Source organism: Nyctibius grandis, chromosome 20, assembly GCF_013368605.1.
Source record: "Nyctibius grandis isolate bNycGra1 chromosome 20, bNycGra1.pri, whole genome shotgun sequence".
In the NCBI taxonomy this organism is placed as follows: domain Eukaryota; kingdom Metazoa; phylum Chordata; class Aves; order Nyctibiiformes; family Nyctibiidae; genus Nyctibius; species Nyctibius grandis.
The window spans coordinates 9,597,590-9,619,665 of NC_090677.1; the positions used below are offsets into that span (position 1 = coordinate 9,597,590).

A 22,076-nucleotide genomic window follows, 5' to 3' on the forward strand; every position below is an offset into this window, starting at 1 on the left:
GGGGAGAAGGAAGAACTACCAGAGACCTCATTTATGCACACAAGGAAAAAGTAAATAAATCTTTCATTTACAGTCTTTAATTTACAGTCCTTACAGTCACGGTTCAGAGCCTACAGAAGCTCACCACTGCCACAACCACACCGAAGCGAAAAAGCTACACGAAAAATGAGTCAATTGTGACTGCAAAATTTCACTGCTGAAAGCAGGCGAGGTCTGATTTTGTCTGATGTTTTGCTCCACAGACAAGGAACGTGATATTCCGTCAGAACAGGAGGAGAAAGCACATTTAATGAGTACAAGGCATAAGCATCCCAAACAAGCAGAACTGGGAGAACAATAAGGTAACGAGTATTTTTGGGAAGTTGCTAATTGGGAAAAGAATACAGAGACACACAGGCAAAAGAAGTGTAGTAATAACTCTTCAAAAGAGAGCGAGCTGGAGTCTGGCATGGATCCCCACAGCTCCCGAGCTTGTTCAGTGAAAATCAGCCCTGAATGGGCTCTCTTTCATTTCCATTACTCAAGCTGCATTCTTCAAAGGGAGAGCAAATGAGTGATATGCATATGAAAGAGCCATGGAGTATGAAATTACAAAATGATACGGGGTTTGGATATTTGCACTTCGAGATATTAAATCTTCTGAAGGAAAATATTTGAGCAAATTCTGAATTAAGAACCCTACAGAGGAAGAGGGAAGAGCTGCGAGATAAATCTAATAAGGAAGAGACTAAGCAATTTCCAAGCACTGTTGAGTTACTCGGTTTAACCACGACACAGTGTTTCCAGTCCAGGATTTACTCCTCTGTCTGGTCAGGGCAGCGAGCACTCTTCAACGGCCTTTCAGGCCCACCTCTCTATACGCGTTGCCGTGGGGCAGGCTATGGGGAGCACTTGTGTCCTTCCCATGCGGTTCCTCTGCCACCATGACCGAGGCACGGGAGTCCCCATGCCCGACACTCGATATGCAAAGATGCTGCCTGCAGGGGACGGCCAGCTGCAGGGGACAGGGAGCTGCAGGGGACAGGGAGCTGAAGGGGACAGTGAGCTGCAGGGGACAGAGAGCCTGAGGAGGAGTCACAGGAACGGGCACAAGTGCCAGGTATTCCAATCGCTTCTTTCTGAGGGGGCACGAGGGGAGGGCTAGGGCTACCTTCTGCATGGCTACCTGCTGCATGGCGCTGCCCGTTCTTGGTCTCGGACTACCAGCCCGCTTTATTTTTAATACTGTGTACAGATTAAAAGGCATTAAAAGTCACCATATTGGCGCTGAATCTTCTCATTTCAGGAATATGCTGCATGGAAAACACTTCCAAAGTTGCCTTAGAGAACTCGTGGCCCCGACGGTCTCTCTAATCACACACGCCTTCCATGCTGTGTTTAAAAAATCTCAGAATGCCACAATGTGACAGTAATTAGTGATAATTGTTTCACACACGGGCACTGTGTTTGACTAATAACTCCCTTTACAAGAGTCAGGGAGATCAGGGACGCCTGGGTCAGGAACCGTCACTGTTAATTACCCTTCACTCCTCCTGTTGCTAACACCAGCTTCTCCGCAGCTTGCACGGGTGTGACCTTTCAAGGAGAGGATGCCCAGTCCTGTGGGGCCTCGAGCACCACAGCACTGTGCTTGGGCAGCACCAGCAGCTTCCCGTGCTGCATCCCAGGTGCCCTTCAAAGGTGGCAAACATGGATTTTTATTTCTTACAGAACAGGGGCGGGCAGATGATCCCCAGCCTGACCTGCCGCAGAGCGCAGGCCAAGAGCCATGCGCTCCTGCTTTTTGCTGCTGTCTGAAGTTCTTCTGGAGACAAACCCAGGTTGGGTTAAAGAAAAACAACTTCAGTCGGCGAAACTCCAATGGCCCCTTGGGTAAGTTCCTTGTGGTGGATAATCTTTTCTCCCCCACACTCTTTGCAAGTTTTCTCACTCCTTATGTTCTCTTTAAAACTGTTCGTTCATTTGGGGCAACTTCACTCAAATCCTCCCTTTTGTGGAGGAACCTAAATAAAGCAGCACACAGCTAGATTGCAGGAAGGCACTTCTTGGTATTCGAGTGGGATTTTTCTCTTTGTTCATTCCGATGGAAAGCTCTCATACAGTAAAGAAATAGGTACTATTGTCTCCATTTGGCTTTCTCTCTCATCACTCCCCTCTCCAATTTCAAACTATGTAGCAAAAGCAGCTGCTGCCAGAAAAGCTTTTTACCTTCTGGAACACTACAGATACTCGTGGATAAGATGCTCTCAATCAGTAGAACCACAAATCTGCTCCATGTGTGACCACCAAAAAACTCTTCATTTCTGAGACAAGCTTGTTGAACCGCTGGCTCTGTCCAGGAGGGGATTGTGTTGCTGGTCACATCTGAGAGCACTGCATTTCAAGGAGAGCTTTGACTCTGAAACAAGAACAATGAATTAATTTTCTTCCTCAAAAAACAGAAGAAGAAAAAAAAGAAATAATCTTTTACCCTGCTTATCTGGCTGGAAAAGCATTTCTAGAGATTTTATTAACTCTGATTTTAGATTAGCTTTGTAAAGCAAATTTATCATGGCAATTCAGTAAACCTGAGTATATTTCCTCTAGAAAGCCAGAAGAGTTTTGTCAATCCTGTTTTTACCTCCAAACATGAGAAACACCAAAATGTGCAGAAGAGCTCACACATGAAATACCAAGTCCCATTTCTGCAGTATTTCCATATTTAAGATAGGTTTAATGAAAAAATGTGTAAAACTTCCCTGCTTCTGTCATGTGTGTCAAGGCAGGCGTCCCTGGAGCCCATCTGCTCACAGCAAGGCAGCGACAGCTCCCAGCCTGGACCCCAGCCCTCACTCAGCCCCCCCAGCCCTCCTATTGCTCCCTCAGCCCCCCCCATCTGGCTACCCCCGCCCAAAGCAGTACACTGGCCAATTCTCACACAGCTACTCCATGACCTCCCACACTGCTGCCATGTGATCAGTAACAAACACGGGCTGTTCGTGGGTTAATTTTGCAGTTAAACTCCCACTAAGGCCGGCAAATGGTACCAACAAACACCTCCTGGCATCGCCTTCAGCCCTTTGCTACAGAGGAAATCCAGCACACCCAGAAGTGGAAGCAGGATGAGGAAGAGGTGGGTGAGCAAGATTTCCCCTTTCAGTGGCAACCGGCTGGTGTATCCACTTAGCCTTGGCTTGTAACTTCATCCGCACGCGCTCTGTGAGGATGCTGAGCCACTCACTTTTCCAGCCCTGGCCTTATTTCAAGCCTGCTTTCTGTCAAAAGCCAGTAATTAGATGCATTCTTTAAATCGTTAAAGTGTTTGTATAGTAAGCAATTACCAAATTCTACATTACAATCATACAATTAGCAGTTCTACATTGTTAATAATGAATTTAAGACTTGTGTAAGAGCTCTCAAGGGCTTCCATCCCTCCTGGAAGGATCCCGTTCCATTACAAAAGTGAGGCTGTACACTGGGCAGCCAGGTGCTAACTCTGGGTCTGGAAAGGGCTGACATTGCAATAGCAAAGTCAAACTCAGCGACCTGCATCTATTCATTAGTAGGGAAGCAGCGTTCAGAGCTGTGACCGTGGTGGTGAGGGCTCACAGGAGAGGCGTGATGAGGCAGGAGTACTCTGCGGGACACCCAGCAGGACAGGGCAGGGATCCCTGCCTGGGAGGACTCTCTTGGCGAACAATCATGGTGGTTTTTCCCTTCCTCCCTCCCAGCTGGCCCCAAAAACACCGTTACAGCCTGGCCTTATATTTTTCTTAAGCAACAGCTTGAACAACTGGATCTCCTGTGACCTCTGCAGAGCAGATTTTGTGGGCGGTTTGTGGTTTATTTACACGACCCACCAGCATTATTACAGTTCTTTGATGGTGAGAGGTTGACATTTAATAAAACTTAAATTACTTTTTTTTTCCCATTCCACTTTCCCAAAACTCAGTACTAACAAATACAAGAAATCCAGGCATGAAGTTGTAGTTTTCCTCTCTTCTCTCCTTTTTGCTCTCTCCCTTCATTGTATCACACAGCAAATGTTAATTCATTCCCTAACAAATGCTTGTGGCCACTGCTTGGGGAATACAGGAGATATCGTTAAATTCATGAGCACCGAAATGAGGGCAGCGAAAGCATCGAGCTCAGGAGCTGGGTGGACTGTGGGTTGCAAAAGCAAAGCAAACTGTTGTTGGCTGTTTGTCCACTCCAGACAGACTGCCAGGGAGAGGAGAGGATGGCTGCAGCTGGGAGTGTGCAGCCCCGTGGCACAGCTCTGCCACGGCCGGGCACTGGCCGTGAGCTCTGCACTGAGTTTGCCAGGCCTCAGCACCGCAACTTTAACTGCTGCGTCTCTGCTGTGGGACTGGTGATGATCAGATTTCAGCTACGCCACGGTGAAGCCTTGGCTTTACTCACACAGACAGCGTGCCCATGAGATGGCTGCCTGGCTGCCAGCACCTTTGGGACCCCTGGAGCCCCCCAGAGAGGACCCCGGTGCCCACGATGTGAGGGTGGGCTGTGGGGACCCCTGGAGCCCCCCAGAGAGGACCCTGGTGCCCACGATGTGAGGGTGGGCTGCCTCTGGAGCCCCCCAGAGCCATTGTGTTTGATGAAAAAGTAATTCTGGGGCAGAGGGGGAAACCTGCTTGTGAAAAGTGGGGTAGTGGTTCCTCGGTGAGTTCCCACTTTTACCAAAAGCTCAAATCTTCAACATTTTTGTTTCATTTTCCATTCCCTCCATTCTTCTTTTAATATCCCTTTTCCAGTAGAGACAGCTGGGAATGAACTGGTGGGCACAGGGAAGGGAGACCTGAAACTGCAGGTGGGAAGGGCTTGGAACTAAAAGCAGTTTCTGGAAAAGAGAAAAATCCTCCCAAATGTTGATTCTTACTTAATAAAAAGTGCAGGAAAAAATATTGAAGTATATATTTACACTTAATTTGTGTGTTTGTTTTGCAGAATTATCTATTTGTCTGGCAGAAAAGTAGGGTGTATTTCTGAGCAGCTGTGGTGGCTTATGACTTATGTTCAAGGCAAACCCAAGACAAACGAGGTGCCCCCAGACAGCTGAATACCAGCCAAGCAGGGCTCACTGCCGTGGGCTCCAGGGATGAATAATCACCACTATTCAGTATAGACTGAATAACTGGATAAAAATCAGGAAAAATAAATAAATCAGGAAGGAGACACCTGAACAGGCACAGCCACACAACATTGCAGCTCATAAACCGGACTGTGAGGTTTAGGAAGATGTGGAGGACAAGTCTGCAATAAATAATTGTTTCTCTGCTGTGTGTAATACATCAGATCGTTTGATGTATGATATGATACAAGGTGTGCATTGTATGCCATTAATTATGTCAGCAATTGAAAGCTTAAAATAGTGTTTGTACCACAATAAACGCTGGTTTCTGGAGGGCGAGGCTCCCTGCAAAGGCTGCACGTGCTTCACCTCCTTCAGCCTCCTGTGCCTGGGCAGTCCCTGGCGGGACAACCTGCCGTCCCCCACGGGGAGGAAAATGATGTCCCCAGTACCACCAAGGTCACGGGCACTCAGTCATCATCATCCTTCCCTGGATTCAAATCCTCGCCAAGCACTCCTGCAGAGGCACGGCAGCCCTGCCCCACGCCCCAGGAGGAGTGCCTGTGCCGGGCTGGGGTAACGTGCCGCAGTGATGTGCCACGGGGGTGATGTGCCACAGGGATGATGTGCTGCAGGGATGTGCCATGGGCGCTGCTCCAGCAGCCACCAGACCTGCGTGCCTCCCCCGTGGCAGTTCTGCAGAGCTCCCTGGGCAATACAACAAACTGTTCATCCCCAGCATCTCTGGTGTGAGAGCAGAACAAAATGTTGCTCCAGCAAATGTTAAGAAAACCCCTGAAACATTTTATATTTATGGTATTTCAGCTTTTTATCCCTGTTTGCAATTAAAAAGAGCTTGAAGCATCTAGTTAGCCAGACTAATCCTTACTCTGTGTAAGGCTCACACGCGTTATCCACGGCTCAGTGCAGTACCAAAAGTGAAAGGGGCTTCTTCCCGGGTGCGTTGTTGTGTAAATCTAAAGGAGGAGAACCCAAACATTGCTGCCTTACAGGGCATTTTTTATCAAATTAACATTTATGTCAGCAGCTTCATGAGACTATTTTTCAAACGGTTGATTGGGATTCTGAACCTGCCGTGTTGCTCCTCAGAGGACAGAAATGACGTTGCTTGTCTCACGTGGTGCAGCAGTAGGGCTGCTGCAGCCACGATGCTCCGAGGTTATAAGCAAGGGAGATTTACAGCACAGACGGGATTTTTTACTTTACCACCTGATATAGCTGGGAGAAAACAGGCAATATTTCAGAAACAAAAGCTCTTCAGATCTGAAATTCCACCTGCCATGTCAGTGGTTCTACTAAAATATATAACCTTGCTCTACAGATCTTACCTTACTTATGCTTTTAGATTATCAGGGCTATAAGTTTATTATTTCTGCAAAAAGGTAATAACATTTTCCACTGTGAGAGATACATCAGAAGACACAAACAGCCACTGGGTCCATCCAAGAGTCCATATGACCATTTATCTAGCATGAGCTGTGTCAGAAAGCAATGTACTTCCAAATCCCAGACCCTAACAGTCTGTGCCCATCAGTGCACTATATCATGAAAGGAACTGAAGACTAATGCTGGGAATAACAGAATGTAGCTCTGGAAAACGCGTGCTGACTTTGCAGATGAAATCCTGAAGCCAGAAAATCTGGCAGTCTGGTTTATAAAAGCAGAAAATGCGCCAAAATCGATGCAAAATATGGAGAATGCAGGAACGAGAAAGACGTCAAAGCAAAGACGACAGACCTGCACGCTACCTTACAGCAGTTAACTGGAAAAGAGATTAAAGCATGCAATCCCAGAATGTTCTTCCAGTTTCCAGTGATTTGTGGCTCAAATGGGTCTCACGTTGGGTGAGAGAACAACCAGTTATTGTTTAGCCCTGGGTGTGGGCTGAACAGAGACACACCATCAGAGCATCATTACACACCCAACACTGAAGTGAAACCCCCATATCCCAGTCTGGAAATCTAGTCTGCATCTAACGCCACGGGCTACCCAAAGCACGTTCCTTTGGGTAGTAAAAGGATGACAAGCCCAGGAAAAATTGCAGACGTTCTCAAGACAATTCAGCGGCGCAGCACAGTCCCACCAAACGAGGACCATGCCCGCCGGCTGCTGCAAGCAGAGCTCGTGTGGCCCTCCCTGCCCGGAGCCCCCGCAGCAGGGTGCTGCCGTGTGGCCTTGCACCCTCCCAGTCGGCTTTCGGGCACATCACCGAGGGGGTTATTTTGCTCCTACGTGGCCATCCCATCTCGCCACCGCTTGCACGCTCAGAGCGGGGTGCTGGCTGCTGGCACACAGCCACGCTCAGAGCTTCTGGCATTTTGAAAGCCTGCTGATCAGACTTTAATATTTACACATCTAAATCACAGAGTTATAGAGATATAATCTCCTGACTGAATGTCTTCGCATGCAGGAGGAATCTATAGAATTATTTCAGCTGGAGTTAACGGTTCTATCTTAAACATATTTTTTTTTAAAGTGATAAAGTTAATTTACCACAGCTTGCTGTCAGCAGGGGACTCCATGCTGTCATGGGCAAATGGAAAAATTGAGGAGGTAAGAATGAGGGCAGGGTTTGATGTTATAAAATTAAGCAAGAAGTTTACACTGATTTTTGGAAAAGCCTGATATTTTGCAAAATATTTTATATTCTCCTTGGTGAACTGACTAAGCTGTTCTAGGTAACCTCTAAGGGCAAGGCTGTAATTTACTGCCGGCTCTATAGTTTCAGTAAAGCTCAGAGAAACCTTGTATCTGCCCAGGGGCTAAAGTTTTCAGCCAAAGTTTTATCATCTCAGTGAAATGTCATGGATGTCGGGAAGGACATTGTGTACGTGGTAGGGTCTGCAGTTCTCCATGTCAATGTTACACTTGGGGAATTACTTAAAAGTGAAGATGAGGGGGGCTCATTATGAAAGCCAGTAAACTAGACCTGCTGGAAAAGAATGAGAACGGCAATTTTTTACTCCTATTCCAAGCCAAAATGAGTCACTAGTTTGAAATCCTGAACTGTTTCTACCAGATCGTTTTCTTTACCTGTCCCCTCACCCCCATCCAAAGTTTTATCCTAATTCTTAAAAAGAATCAAAAAGCCTGTGAGCATGTTGGCTTGCTCCATTGTTCAGGGAATTTGGGGTATTTTCCTCACATGGGAACACCAGCAAACTCTGTGTCGCATCGGGGCGTGCGGGCCAGTGAGCTGTACTTGGGCAGGTGCTCTCCTCCAAGTGCTGGTGCCAGCAGCTCGAGGGAATCCATCAGTCGTGTTCGGGTGTTGGGTGTCGATAAGGGTCCCTGAGCCAACCCCTCCGCGCCCCGGGGAAGCCCCGAGCAGGGGACCAGGGCAGCTGGGGCCAGTGCCCCGCTGCAGCCCCTCTGCGGGAGGTGATGGAGGAGTGGTCCGGAGGGGCCCCGAGGCAAGGACACCCTTCCTCTCCCCGCTGATGAACAGAAGTGACACGGATCCCTCTCCTCTCATCAGGGCTGTTTCTTCTGCTACATTATTTATGACTTGTCAGAAATAATAATTGCAGGATTGTTCGGTGAATGGTGTGCCATGAGTAATGCACATTTACTGTTTCCTCAGCGCTTCCATCTTGCTTCACTGGGAAGAGCAATTTGTTGATTGCATTTAAAATGGAAAGGCTGTTAAGGGGCACGTTTAAGCCTTTTTGCTCAAGCCCTGCCCGTTGTTATTGCATGACAGCAGCCCACAGTCTCCCAAAGCCCCTTTATACACCAGTACCCCTGGGGTGGGGCAGCCAAAAGGACAGCGAACTTTGGGAAGGTTTCCCTGGGGAGGGCAGGTCCCCGAGAGAGAGGAAGGACAGAGCACCTGCCCCCACGGCACGTACCGGGGGTGTGAGGGCTCTGCCTCGTGCGATCGCCCGAGATGCCCCAACGCCGGTGTACCCTCGCCCCGTAGCCGATGGTGCTCTCCAGAGCAGCTGCTGCAGCAGCTCCAAGGCGTTTCCCAGCCACAGCTCCACGCGTGTGCTGGCAATTTAGTGCAACATCAGATTTTCACATGAATATTGGATTAGACTGAATTCTGTCAGTCTTGTGGCTCCGCTTGAAAGCATTGCAGCTCTGTGTGGAATTGGGACCTCTGGCTTGAAAACACTCCCCTAGAGGCAGCTTATCTGAGAACGGGTGGAAATGTGGGACTTCAGCAACTCCTTCTCCCCGCTGAAAAAAGAGCTTTTAGTTTTTATGGAAGGTTTTAACGGAAATTACTTTCATGGGGTTTTTTCCTATGAAAAATTTCCATGGGAGAAAGCACAATTTCTGATTAGCTCTAGTTATTAATCGGTTTTGCAGGGGATATAAAACTTAGGGATCACCAGACTGGGCCTGACGTCCCATGTGTTTGTCTCAGCGGTTTCCCCTACCTGCTGCACTGCTATTTCTCACAATGTTGACCCTCCCCGTACTTCCCCGCTCCACGTTTGCGCTGCCGTACAGGTGTCACACGTGCCTGCGCGGAGGGAGAGGCGGCACGGCTCTGCAGGCAAGGCCAGGCTGCTGATTTATATAATATTGATATTAATTATTGCCCTGCATTGCACACATCCACAAAACCTAATCTTCTGCCGGAATGCAGCTGCACAGTGATCTTTAATGAGAGAGGAAGAAAGGCATCACACCGGTTTTCTTGATGCTTAGAGACACGAAAGGGGCACCAGGACTGGTTTCTCCCCCGCGCAGGGTAAGCCCTGTCCCCTCCGAGGCAGGCTGGCTGCTGCCATGGTGCTGCCCATCGCCGCCTCGCCTGCTCCCCGCGGAGCCCTCGCAGCCCCCCTCGGCCCTGCTCCCTGGCACGGCTCGGCAGCCTCTGCCCGCCCGGCACAGTGGGCACCAGGGTCAGGCCGGGGGTCCCTCACCCGCTCCCGTCCCGGGGAGCCCAGCCGGGTCCTTGGGGGGGCAGCTGGCTTCGACGAAGGGGGTGCACATTGCCCCCGCAGATGAACAGTTAACCAGTTCATGGGAGATGACACCTGCTGTTATTCCTTTTTTTTGTCTTTTTTTGCCTCCCGCACCTTTCTCATTGCGCTGCTGCAAACGTCGGACCCTGGCCGGGAGCTCAGCCTTCCCCTGCAACACCACTGATACTTGAATGTTACAAAACATCTAAAGTAAAGCATCGCCTAGTGATGCAGCTTGTAGATCTTGTAACAGCCCAGGGACCGGGCAGTGGGGGGGGCCTGCAGCCCGAAGGCAGGTCACAGCCTGGCCACCCCCGGGCTGATCCGTTCAGCCAACAAATGAGCCAGGGCAGGTCGCACACGGAGCTCACCCACCGATCGGCAGCTCCGAACCCGCCGCTGCCAGCACGGCCCGCGGGTCCGGTACCTCCTCGTCCGAGGGAGACGTGATGTACCGCTGTGTTTTCTTGTTGGTGCTTCAAAGGTTATTAGCTTGTTTGTAGTCACAAGGTCACCTGCACAGGCTGCAATCGGTTTTCAAAAATACTGCTCGTTATGCAAATTCATTATTTACAGACGCCATTCGGGTAAGGCGGATGTGAGGGACAGAGTAATAAGAACCGCGCTTCTGACACAGGGGAAAAAATATTTGACAGAAGATGAGTTAGGCCTTGGGCAAATGAGTAAAACGTAATTTGGAGGACGGGAATACAGAACCTTCTCGGTGCGGAAGCGATGGAGAGGCCTTGGCAGGAGGCGCAGCTGGAGGCGGGTGAAGGTGGGAGCTGGGCTTGGCAGCGCTGCCCGGTGCCTGCGCCGGCCCCTCGCTGAGACCCCCTGGGGAAGGCTCCGCAGCCCCCGGCTCCCCCCGCGCACCGCGGGCCGGGCAGAGCTGCGGGTGCCGGTCGGGGCCGGGCAGGGCTGCGGGCGCTGGGCCCTGCTGAGGGGACATGCACTGGCACCCTGCTGCGGGGTGTCTGCCAGACCTTCCTGCGCCCGCCTGGAGATGCACGTTTCAGTACCCACATCTCTATGGAGGAAATGTATGAACCATTAAATTAATTTAATTTGAGGAAGCCTGTAGCTTCGGGGTCTAGAAACTTAACCATGGTTTGCACTCCTTAAAGCAAACACATTTGCTGTTCTGGCTGTGCTGCTTATTTGTTTTTTGGCTCCTTATCTGCCTCCTGTGGGGGAACTAGAGTAAAACTTATTAATTCACTCAGCACAAAAGCATCAGCTGGAGTCTTGCAAGCAGGCTGGCAAACACAGAGGCTGTGTGTCCTATGGCTGTGGCTGTCACCAGACACAACTGTGGGTCCCGGCCCCAGGACAGCCCCGGGGAACCTTATTCTGACACGTAATTCACATTAAGTCAGGACACTGCATGGCCATGCTCTGGAGTAATTTTTGCCTCCAGCAGTCAGTGCAGGCTTGCACACCTGCTTAATGCATCACACCATTTCAGTGGTTGCTTGTCCTGTTCTCTCTTTGATGGGCCGTGGGAACAAAACTACTAATTCCTTGGTCTGTCACTGGTTTTGTCACATACACAACCTCCCACGAAGTACCTGGAGGTGGCCAGGCCTCGAGTGGCACTGTGCAGAGTCCTGCCTCAGAAGACAGGGACCATTTCACAAATTCTGCTCAGGATTAAGAAGGAGAAAGAGTTAGCTTCCTTAATTAGAACTGAGAACAAATAATCTACCAGATGGACAGCACATCTAGACAGTAATCTACCAGATGGGTGGCTTTGATTTAATAGTATGTTAAAATGTGAGAAACATCTAAAATGAAGCAGTTAAAATAATTGTTCTTGAGCTCATCAAAGGAGAGGAAAGACAGGTAAGGTTTGTGAAGATGATGCATCAAAATCAAGTGGAAATACATTAACTTGCCCCTAGGACAAGCATGCATTCAGGCATTTCAAACTGCCTTGTACAAACAGTGTAGTTTGTACAAACGGGGCAGTAAGGATCTCTAAAGCAGTGGGAGAGGGCAGCAGCCCTCAGTACCTGTTTTGGAAGAGATCAGAAGAACTTGACTTGTCTAACCTGGCAAAATGAGTGCAACAGGGAGACGTGACTGCTGCATGTCAACACAGTAGAAGGACTAGAGAGTGCAAGTACCAACTCATGATAACCGTAATCTGAGCACAAGAACAAATGGGTAGCAGCTGCTGAGGAAACCCCTCCAGGGCCGGTCACCCTGCACACAGGGGCTCTGTTTGAAACAGACCTGTTGAAACCTCTTCAGACCTTGCTGAAACCTCTCAGCTTGGCACAGAGATAATAGCAACATGCAAATATGCTAATACCTTACCTCGAGGAAGCGTGCAGACACTCAGGTGATGAGCACGGAGGCAGGCTTAGCAGCAAACCAATCAAGACCAAAAAAAAGAGCTATCCAATGGAAGACAAAGAGGGGAAACTGAGGCAAAGAAATTTACCAACACCGATTTCTGCCTTTGGGCCTCTGTGAACTCGTAGGCATTCCCTGTGGCCTCTGCCCTGGAGCAAAGTGCCCACCTCCACTCGCGTCCACCAACAGCAGCGAGGAAGGAAGACCCACAGCCATGGAGAGCAGAGCCTGCCGGGACCTCTGCAGGGCTGCGGACCAGGTCACAGCAGGTCACAGCCCGGCTTGCTAAAGAAGAGGCAACATTTAAAAAAAAATCACCAGGCAGTGATGGAGCAACACTGTTTTGCAGTGAGGTGTGGACAGGAACCAACTGTGCTTGTGCAGACGGCTCCTGAAGCTTGTCACAGTGCCCTACTGCCCTACAAACGGTGGGAGAAATGCTTCGCAGTGCAGGAAACCGCACCAGGTACAGGCTGGGGACAGCACGCCCGGGCAAAGCACGTGCTGCCCCTCCCTCCTGCAAAGCCCTGAGACGAGGTCACCCCTGGAGCTGCTGCCACCCCCTATCTCAGTGCACCGCTGTCTGGGTCACCCACGCACGGTTACAGCCCCGCTGCTGCTGTCTGGCCAGCTCAGTGACAGGATGGCACAGCGCACCGGTGTCACAGGAGGAACGGAGACATCGGGGTTAATCCTACGCACAGGAGCAGAGTTTGCCTCTGATGATGATGTCTCCTTGCACTCGTGGAGGTGCTTCCCCCTGTGTCTGCTGCCATGGGACAAGGACGGTGTCCCCAAGCCGCAGTGTGGGCCCAGGCTGAGCACAAGCGAGATGCTGGTAACGTCTGAAGCGAGTTCCCAGACTCCACTGGGGTTTGGGTGATTTTTTCCCTTTTCAGCAGCATTCATCCCACTCTGTCTGCCCAAAGTCTTGGTATCAGTTGCAGATCAGAGGCATCATTTTTCCTCTCTGTCAGTGCGGATTTTGCCTGGGTATGTAGGTCAGGACTGGTCCTTTTTCATCCCATTGTCTGTCGTATCTTTCAGTCTTCACAGAACCTAATATTTCTCCTGACTTTTTCAAAATATTCCATTTGCGCCTCTTTTTTCCTCAGCCGGGCTGTGCTCTCCTGGCATTGTGGCTTCTCTCCATTCTCTGTCTGATGTTAGAGACAATGCACTGGCCAATGTTTTATACATGATCCAGAATTTCCTTTGAGCCTTTTGCTCAGATACCCTTCTGGATTTGTCAGACAGACACTTCCATTACACAACTCAAATGTTCAATAATAATAGTCTGGATCTTTTCAAATATCAAAACTTACTCCCACGGGAAATCAATCATCAGACAGACAAGAGACAAGTAGGGTAGTTGAGAATTGCCTGCCAACTTTCTTTCCCTATAAAAGCTCATGAAAGCAGGCAAAATATAAGTGACTTGTCAAAGACAGATTAGAGAGAGAAACTGAGAATATAATTATGGCCGCACAGAAACAAAGTGTGTGCGCAGATATGCTGCGGTGAGGGCACGAACAGGGAAAGACGTGTCAGAAGCACACAAATTACAGGGTGACAAACGTGGCACCATTGTGGGCTTTAGGCTGGAGAGCAGTATCGCTTGCCTGACCCCCAGCCTCACTGGTCATTTGCAGTTCTGGTCCAGTAACTGATCCCTACAATTCAAGAAAGAAGTGGGCGGACTGGAGAGGGTCCAGATGAGGGCCATGAAGATGGCCAAAGGGCTGGAGAACCTGCCCCGTGAGGAAAGACTGAAGGAGTTATGTCAATTCTCCCTGGAGAGGAGAAGGCTCAGGGGGGACCTCATCACAGTATTCCAGTCATTAAAGGGTGGCTCCAAAGAGGATGGAGGCTCTCTCTTCACAAGGAGCCGCATGGAGAGGACAAGGGATGAGTACAAGTTGCACTGGGAGAGGTTTCATCTCAATGTGAGAAAGAAATTTTTTACAGTGAGAACAATCATTCACTGGAACAACCTCCCCAAGGACATGGTGGGGTCCCCATTGCTGGAGGTTTTCAACATGCAGCTGGACAGGGTGCTAGAAAATCTCATCTAGGCTCCCTCTCCCACAAAAGACTGGATGAGATGATCTTTTGAGGTCTCTTCCAACCTGGGCTGCTCTATGATTCTATGATTCTATGATCTGTAGAAAATAAGGATGTAAAAATATTATGGTGGTTTTTTCAGTTGTTACTGTACAAGAACTCTGCATTTGAAGATCAAATATGGTGGCTACCAAAACAGATGAAGGTGTCTCACAGCATGTTTTTCTTAGTAATTTGTTAATTTTTTTAAATAACTGCAAATAAACATTGGCAAGTACAATCGTGTATCACAAGAAATGAAGAATGTCTGAGACATGACAAATACGATTCTGTGAAAATGAGGTCTGTGAGTCTATGGAATACAAGCATAAATCCGCTACACTCCCACACGCGCCATCGCCTTGACCGACATTTTCTGTGCTCCACAGTGATTTCCTGGGCTGAGTCAAAGCTCTCTTTTGTTCCTTCTCTATTCCAATGTCACGTCCACCGTACTAATGCTCAGTTTGCGTCTATCATTAAACATCTTTTTATTTATGCATGAATAATTGAAACCTTGCATTATTAATATTTTAATTAACCTTTACATGAGGGGTTTTTTCAATTCCCCATCTCATCTCCCTATCTCGAGCCGTCTTTATAAGGTGTTTAACTACTGACTTTCTCTCCTGTCACTTGTACAAAGTCTTTAACTCTGCACCATGTGCAGAGATCTTCAGGACAAGTCGCTGCTGGAAAACATGGAGCTCACTCTTCATAAAAATACTTCACCATTTGTGACTTCTGCCGTTGCCAAGTTCTCTCTTGGAAAGGTTGATGCATTTTGTCCTGTATTGCTGCAGCTTTTCCTACCCCTTCTGACAGCCTGCTCTCGCATGAAGGCCCAGAATCACTTTGGTTCATAGCTGGCAGCGCTGGGAAATAACCACACGCTTTCCCTTGGGGAAGACAGACGGGGAGCCAGTGGATGCCCACGGCTGTAGGATGCTGAATTATTTAGTATTTTGTTTAATGTTTCTGCCACAAATGTGGAAATGAGCTAATCAATCTACAGTGAAGCTGTACGTCTCTTTCCAGTGATAACTTGTGGAAGATGAGGCTGGAGGACTTTGTCAACACAGACAGATTTGGAATATGGGGGGGTGAGCGCAGTGCTGTTAGAAAGGTACAAGGGAGCTTGAGATGTGCCTCCCTCTGCCTGAGCTGAGCAGCTGGGCAGAGCAGAGCCTGCACTGGCATCTCATACCTGCAAAGGTAAGGAGACAAGCTGACCTGCTCTTCCTCCTCCTCCTCACATCTCTTCCACAGCTATTTCTTTGTGGGCTGCAGTGCAACCAGCAGGAATTGGACTTCCCCTTATGTGCTAAAATCCTGTCTGTTTGAGACCACAAAGCTCAGTGATGTTTGTAATGATCTGAGAAAACTAACACAAAAGAAAACCAGTGCAGATGGGGAGAGTTTCCCTCCTTGCTCAACTCATCCCCTGCTGCAATTGCTCAGGCTGGTATGAAGTCCTCAAATAGCGACCAACAGACATGGGCCCATGAATTATTTTTTTCAATCAGGAGTCCAAAAACTCCCTTTCAATTTTTTCCTCCATATGCTCACTGCTGGAAGAGAACGAGCGTGTTTCCTGCCGCTGGCGGGGACCCCCACCACGTACCCAGCTCTCCATCGAGCTCAAGCGGGATAACTCCAGGCACTCGCTGTTGTCCCATTTTGTCTGCTGTGAAGGACCTGCCCTGAACTGTGCACGGTTCTCCTCTGTTTCAAACACTTTAAGGACTGTAGAAGGTACCAAACAAATATTAGCTGGCTATGACCTGTACTAAAGTGGTATTTTTGTGTACGAATCACTTTATTGCTAACTGACAATGGCACGCTCGCTCCTGGATCAGCCTAAGTCAGCAGACTACTGCTTAATTGGGGAAAAATAACAGGACAGGAACTAAGCAATTGGGCTGAGGAAGGTATTCCATTAACTGATCACATATGCCAAGTAATTCAGCTTCAAAATTTGTCACTGTCACTTTTCCAACACAAACTTAGAAAGAACGGTGCTTCATTAAATCTGTAAGGCTCTTCCAGAGTGAGCAGGGACTGACCACTCACAATAAGTTAATTAATTATTGTTTCACACTAGAAAGAGCAAATGTTGGTGGAGATAATTGATTTCCTGTTACTATGTACTCGGGACTGAGTGATGGACTAGAGACACTTTATCTACATCCACTTCATCTAAGTCAAGTGCAACCTTTAATGTGCAATTAATTTCATTTTTTCATTAGTAACTACTATCAGAGCAAAGTTAAATACCATAGCTGTCCAAGATATAGTTCCAGTTTTTCCTCAGTTTACCACGCAGTCTCCAGGTAATAGTTTATTTTATACCAAGCTATACACCTAAAAAAAAACCCAAAAAATGGTGGCAAAACCTGATGATTTATTCACATTTCTCTGTGCCTTCATCTTTGCCAATTACATTTAATAATGCTCACCATCTGAGCACTGCTCGTTATTGTTTGCATTTCCTGGATGATTTCTGAGGTCGGAAGACGGGGAAGGATGGAGTGCAAGTCTGGATGTCTTTCACTGCACAAACAGGGGTAGAAGTGTCCGGGAAAGCCCTTCTTGCCTCTCTGGCCTTTAAGCCAGCTTGGCAGATACGGAGTGGTTCAGCCAACTGATGGAAAAGAGGCTTTAAGTGTTAGACAGGAACATCTCTAATAAATACCACTGACCCTGCCTGAGTCCTCATTACCTTCCCTCTGTCGGAAGGACTTACCAGCAATGCAGGGCCAGCTCCCCGCTCTGCCTACCTCTCGCCCCGCTCTGACATCTGCATTGCTAATAAATCACAGTCATGTGTCTTACCCTCAAGCTGAGGCACAAAATAAATAACCTTGGTGATGCATGAACACCAGACAGTCTCTGTCCTATGTAGGAAACTTCCCTGCTCCAGCTCCACAAAATCCTGTAACTCAGGATTAATTGTTGATTAATCAAGATTTAATCAACAACACTCTATCAAAAGCTGATTTTTTTTTTTTAAACCATTCCTACACCTCCTGGCAATATCTGGTCTAAATTTTTTATGAAATAATTCATTAGTTACAGAAATACAAGTTCAGGTGCAGTGAAATTGCATGTAAATTCAGATGAAATACAGCAGTGAGTTTGTTTCTAAAGATAGGGAAAAAGTGAAAAGGATGAAACATCTCCTTAGGGAGCTGAAAAAGTTCCATTTGCTTAAAGACAAGGTTGTGAGACTGGGTTTTATAGGCAGGAAAAGTGCCTGTTCTGGATGAATGAAAACTCTGAGGCTGCACGCTGACAAAGAAGAGGTGACGCCCTGAGTAAATCGCCCCTTGTAGAAGTTTTCTGTAGGCTCTGACATCTAAAGGCCGATTTGGAGAGGAAACAGGACTGTTTGTATCGCTCCTAAGAACTCTAATTTTGTTCTGGTTTTTAGTGTGCAGAATTGTAAATGTTATAAGTGTGTTAAATTCCTCCTTTAATGAACAAACAGCTGTGTAATTACAGCAGCGTGTTCACACCTCCGTGATGGTTGTTTAAGCATTTTAATTACACACCATTTCCCAGTGTTGGACTCTTCTCCGGGAGTGCACTCCTGGGTGCCAAACGGTTCGCAACCCCTTAGTCTAGAAACCTGTTCTTGCTCTAATTTACCGAGGAACAGCGTGAGAGCTCGCGGGTGCGCCCAAAGCTGTGACACGGCTTCTGGCCTTCGATTACCTCGTCTGTGCCTCCCGAATAAAAGTCCTCCACAAAGCCCAGCAACCTCCGCGGGTCCCAACGGCAACTACCAGCCTTTGAGCTCTCTTGGGTTGCAGCTTCCCTGCCTAATGCATGGGTGTGACAAGAGGAGGATTTATCCAGGCCTTCCTCCCACGGTAACACAGACCTTTCACTAGTGTTAACTGTCCTGGCACGAAGCACACGGAGCAGGAAGGGGCCTCCCGCGTCACGGCGGCAGCACCCTGAATGCGCTGCTGCTCCAGAGGTGCATGTACAGAGGAACAAAACCATGGCAGCTAAAGCACTATAGTAACAAAAAAAAAAAATCACATTTCAAAATGAAATGACACAAGAACTCTGCCATATGGCTTAGCAAGGAAATTGTTGACAACAGCTGCTTTAAGAGTGAAGGTTTTAGTGACTCTGTCCACAAACAGCAGGAATACAGAGCTTCAGAAATAATTTGTGTGTCTGGCAAAAAATCTTTATCAGCAGCTCTCTATCCTACTGAACATGTCAGATGTACACTTGGGAAATCCCTCGTTCTCGGAGTCTGATTTGACTTGCCAGACTCTCATGGGCTGCAGCTTTTACAGAAGAAGTTGTTTGCTGCCAGTCCCAGCTACAGCCATGGCCACACAAAGGTCCTGCGGGCTTGTTCTGGTACCTTGCCAGAAAAGGAGGAGGAATCCCTGATCTCCTCGGGTCCTGCCCAGGGCGGCTGCCCTGCGTGGGCAGGGACGAGCTCCTGCTGCGGGGCGGCTTCATGCCCATCAGCGTGATGGGCTGCAGCCCCTCGGGCCAAGGACGGCTTGCACAGAGGCAGGGGGGGGTGTGCCAAGGAAACGTGTCCCCTCTCAAGAGAGATGTGACACAGATTTTCATACACTTCTGTTATTTTTGGCGAAAGAGATACACTGATCCCTTACGCCGTGCTGCTGCCCGCTGCCTTCTCTCAGGGCGATCCCCCTCCAATGGCGTACGATTAATATGTGCATCATGTTCACTGGGCTGTTGGTTCCAGCAAATGAGAAAGGACACACTGTCATTATGTTTTGATACCTTTCCAGGAGGCGGGGAGAAGGCATCCCCCCCCCAGATTAACTGACTTTTGCCTTGATGCAGAATCCAGCTTCGAGCTTTTCCCTGCGGGGAGGGCCGGTAGCAGGTCGCACGCTCTTACTGGCAATGGGAGCTGGCACGCATCCCCCTTCAAACCTGGGGGGACAGGACCCGGCTCCATGCCTGGGGACGGGGAGCTGAGCAGGGGGACAGCTGGACTCAGCCCCTAGCAGGAATAAAGGGGAATTGGAGCCAGGTCAGAACTTCCCATCAGTGTTGTCTAGTTGACTCCTGCTGCCCTACGGGCAAGCACAAAATGAATGTACAGGGCAGACTGCGACGTCCTGCAGCCCTGCTCTGGCTTCCAGCTGCCACACGTGGAGGTGCGGGGAGCAGGATGTCACCGCAGGGCTCCCAGGGTGGCGTGACGGCAGTGCTCGTGGTAGAGAGAAGGGTTTGGATCCAAGTGTTCATCTACCTGAACCCCCTTGATCTCATCTGTCGCCTGTAGCCTGGCCAAACACAACAGCAATAGGGTCAGCCTGCAAAGCCAGCTTTGTCCCACTGTCAAAAGCCTCTGATCAGCGAGGTCAGAGATGAAGCCCGAGATTTACATTTCAGTAAGTCTTCCCACAACAAGATGAGACCATTAGTATGACCCCAAACGCATGCTCTAACACTGGGAGGAGGCGAGAACTGCAATTCGGCTGAGATCTGAGAGCCCCGTAGTTTGCCAGATTGGACATATTGTAACTCCAGACTCGTTCGCCGAATTAATTATGCCACATTTGCAAATCACTGCAAAACCATTTTCATCTGCAGAAAAATTATTGTGCCATTTCCTCTTGCTCTCAGCTCTGGTGAGAGCAAATTTTCACATCCTCCCTCTAAACAGACCTTGCCAGAAAAACATTTCCTGCAGCGATCCGTGCAGCGCTCCCACCCTCCCCTCAGCTCCACGCCGTACCGTGAGTGCCACAAGCACTTCGTTGCTCTGTCTTTGGGTGGGTGGTGAGCTTGGGTCAGGGACAGCGTCCCCCCGCACACGTGCGCGATGCCGGGAAGGTACCGAGCCCGCAGACGGCGCAGGGCAAGGGCAGCGCCGAGGAACGCCTGCCTGCGGCGGTGCTTCGCCCTGCGGAGCGTGCACGAAGCGCTCGGTGAGAGCCAACAGCTCAGACAACACCCCGCGTTTCTATCCTTCATCTGCCTGAAGTCTGGGAAAGAGCGACCCAGGGCTCAGTCGGGGTTGTGTCTGGGAGCCGGTAAGAGCTGAGGAAATGAGCAGAGACGTCTCGCAACAACCTTCTCAGAACAACGCGAGGTAACGCATAAAAAGCTTACAGTAATAATGTATCCAAAGATGCTTTTCTATCATTGCTTAATCTACATTCATGTAACACTGGGAGGCTTTTTAAGCAACTTAGGCTGACAGAAACCTTTATATTACACCCATTTATCTCCATATTGTTCCTTGCTCTCAAATTTCCGCCTATAAGGTCAGGTTCCTTAAATACTCCTGGCATTCTTTTCTGGCTAGATCATTTCTCTGTCTTCAATAACTTCTGCACTTACAAAATCTGACTTGTTTGGGGTAGATTAGTTCTATTTCCGTTCCTTCTCTTTGTGCCTCTATGAAAGCAATATGTGCCCGTCCTTCGAGTTATTATAGATCAGGCTGCAAAGGACTTTCAGGAGCAGTTCCCAGATACGAATGTCCAAGACGATTAATTCAGAATATCCCATCTCAAAAATGCCCAGCAACATTAATTGAAGATTCCTTGCTTCTATGAGCACCCTCACGTATACACGCATTACCGGGGATACTCACAGAAAGCCGACACATGCAAAGCTAATCTGTTAACTACAGGGATGTTACTGCAACGTAACCACTTTACCATGCCTCCCCTGACCTGCGTCACCTCCTCAGCCCTCAGTGTGCTCTCCTGTCGGTCTCAGGGACCATCCCATCCCTGGCCGCGGGCAAGAGCTGATGTCAAGGGGAAGAGGAGCAAGCTGAACATACAGTAGCAATTCCTCAAAGTGCTTGTGAGCCTCCAGCAACTTGTAGTAACGACTTCTTCAGCCAGAGGTGAAATCTTCACCTTTAAAGTGGTTTTATTCTTAAGAATAAAATCATCAGAACTGCACAAATTTTGGGTTCTGGGGCTGTTTCCAAGTTCAACAGAAATATTTTTATTCATTTTTCTCAATGCCCTTGATGAATTAGGGCCATGCCGAGAAAAGTGCTTGGTTCTTGTGTATTTTTAGCTAAGTTTCAAACTAACCTGACTATTTCCCATGCGTAGGGTGGTGTTCGTGCACGTGGCTCCTCACGCCTTTCTAAAAATCAAGCCATGCACAACTGGCAGAGACATAAAGACGACCGTAAAGCATTGAGCATTTGTTGCTTATGCTGATTTGGTCTTTGCTTATGCTGATGGTCTTATTTCATCACCTGCCTTCAGAAGGTCACTTAGGGTTTGTACAGAGTGCAGAAGCCGTTCCCCCTCCAGCCCCCCTCCTCCAGCTCAGAAGAAACCGTCGTTATCAGAATTTCTGCAAAGGAACAGAATGATGAAAAACGAGCCCACTGAGTCAGTATGTTCGAGCTCTGTCTGATACAATTCATGTAAAAATCAAAAACAACCTTCTCCAGCCAAGATCCTTTGACAGAGATGAGCACTGTGCACAGACTGAGGAACAGATCGTCACACTGGGTGATTGTATTGCTCTGGCTGTGATAAAAGAAGGTATCACAGAATCACAGAATCACTGACTGGTTTGGGTGGGAAGGGACCTTAAAGCCCATCCAGTTC

At 48.7% G+C, this 22,076-nt stretch overlaps 1 long non-coding RNA gene across 5 annotated transcripts in view; it reads right to left on the minus strand.

Moving 5' to 3' along the window:
• Window positions 1-22,076, minus strand: part of LOC137672467 (uncharacterized) — a 38,343-nt gene that overhangs the window by 924 nt on the left and 15,343 nt on the right. For 3 of the 5 annotated variants that reach the window (XR_011049578.1, XR_011049579.1, XR_011049577.1), the window contains exon 4: window positions 62-2,398. This is a non-coding gene — a long non-coding RNA (uncharacterized lncRNA). Of the gene's footprint in view, window positions 1-61; window positions 2,399-22,076 lie in introns of those variants that run through there. The other 2 variants (XR_011049581.1, XR_011049580.1) reach the window with 1 other exon arrangement.